Source organism: Oryctolagus cuniculus, chromosome 20 (assembly GCF_051225735.1).
Source record: "Oryctolagus cuniculus isolate XC-2025 breed Fujian yellow rabbit chromosome 20, ASM5122573v1, whole genome shotgun sequence".
Taxonomy (NCBI): domain Eukaryota; kingdom Metazoa; phylum Chordata; class Mammalia; order Lagomorpha; family Leporidae; genus Oryctolagus; species Oryctolagus cuniculus.
The window spans coordinates 41,088,594-41,090,759 of record NC_142886.1 but is presented as its reverse complement, the minus strand read 5'-3'; positions in this window follow the sequence as shown (position 1 = coordinate 41,090,759).

Sequence of the window (2,166 nt, the reverse complement as noted above, 5' to 3'; positions counted from 1 at the left end):
TCAGCCACGTAACCTCGCTCTCCCCCAGTCCAAGGGACTGGGCACTCTCTCTCTCTGTCCCTTCCATTCTGACGATGCCCTGTCCCCAGAAAGCCTCATCACTCTGCTCTCTGTCTCTCGCCTGAATTCTTTCTTGCACGAAAATGAGAACCCCACGGCTTCCACGGCCTTCCCTCCAGTCACAGGTGAGAGTGTGCAATAAAAGAAAAATTGCACTTCAGGACTTGTTCTATCACTGACTTCCAGGGATTGGAAAAATGCTTCTGTGAAGGACCATATCATAAATATTTTAGGCTTTGCAGGTCTAAAGGCAAAACCAAGGATAACACACAGATGCTGCTCTAACATGAGAGAAAACAAAGGCTCACGAGTTGTATGGCTAAAACCAACATATATTAATTGGATGTGATATTTATTATACAAGTCTATTAATGGAAAGAAGGGACTTTTTATTTATTATTTTTTATTTATTTATTTTTTATTTTTTGACAGGCAGAGTGGACAGTGAGAGAGAGAGACAGAGAGAAAGGTCTTCCTTTGCCGTTGGTTCACCCTCCAATGGCTGCCGCGGCCGGCGCACTGCGGCCGGCGCACCATGCTGATCCGATGGCAGGAGCCAGGTACTTCTCCTGGTCTCCCATGGGGTGCAGGGCCCAAGCACTTGGGCCATCCTCCACTGCACTCCCTGGCCACAGCAGAGAGCTGGCCTGGAAGAGGGGCAACCGGGACAGAATCCGGCGCCCCAACCGGGACTAGAAGCCGGTGTGCCGGCGCCGCAAGGCGGAGGATTGGCCTAGTGAGCCGCGGCGCCGGCCCTCCAAGGACTTCTGATGATAGTCTCACCCCCTTTTGTGATGTGTCTGTTATTTTAGGTGTCTTGTTATTGAAATGGGTTTAATTAAATAAGCTGCAGTCCATTGCGTCACACGGGTTGGCCTCCACCCTGACATGGCTGGAAATTTCATCACAGAAAAACCTTGGGATATTTTTGAAGTTGCTTTCCTCTCCCTACCTTGTGCAATCCAAATGCATTTTTAGTTTCTCCTATGGAGGTAATGTAATCACAACACCGCCACCTTGCACATTAACTCATTTCATTCTCGGAACAATACCAACAGCTATTTCTCATTCTCCCAGTTGCACAGATGCAGAAGCTTGGGCTCAATGATGTCAAAGAGTTTCTGGTCCATTTCTCAATGTCCAGGCAGGCCTGGAGCTGATGGCTGTGGGGCAGCAGGCTACTCACACAGCGATGGTTCGCCCTGCACTTCCTAATCTCCGTGTTGCCCAAGCCAGCCGGCAGCGTTCTCCTGGTGGACAGGGCACACAGACAGCTCTGCAAGCGCCAGACTCGCTCAGGGGTTCTCATCTCAACCTCCCTCCCCCTCCTCCTCCATACCTGGCTAGCGCTCAGGAGGAAATGTGCTACTGGCTCTGTCATCCAAAAGGGAGATGATAGCTTTGAGCCAAATGACTCAAGAGGAGAAAAGAGGAGAGACCGGCTGGGTTAGGATCTGCGAGAGGCAGCAGGGCTGTGAGTGTTGCAGAACTAGGAAGTGATCAGACGTACCTTCTGGAAACTCTGGGGCTAAGCAGGTGTGGCTGGGGTTGTCGTAGTCACCCACTGTGACAGGTGGAAGGGGCCTGCAGCCGCGTCCACCTCCGATTCCTTTCACAACCTGTTTCAGGTATTGTCTCCCATGTGCAATATCTAGAGGCAGCAAGCCAGTAGCCACAGCTGGCCTAAGTCATGGTTAGCATGAATTATTTGCCAACATTTAAATTTTTTTTTTTTTTAGTTAGAGAGAGAGAGAGAGAGAGAGTGCGCAGTTGCTCTCATCTCCCATCATCTGCTGATTCACTCCCTAAATGGCCACAATGGTCAGAGCTGGGCAGGGTTGAAGCTAGGAGCCAATAACTCAATCCAGGTCTCCCAAGTGGGTGGCAGGGACCCAAACTATTTGAGCCACCACCACTGTCTCCCAGGGTCTGCATTAGCAGGAAGCTGGAGTCAGAAGGTGTGCAGAGGTTCAAACCCAGATACTCTGCTATGGGACACCCACATCTGAGTCATTTGTCTATTATTCTCTCTCTCTCTCTTTCTCTCTCTCTCTCTCTTTCTTTTCCCTCTCTCTTTCAAAATAGAGAAAATAAAAAAAAAAGAGA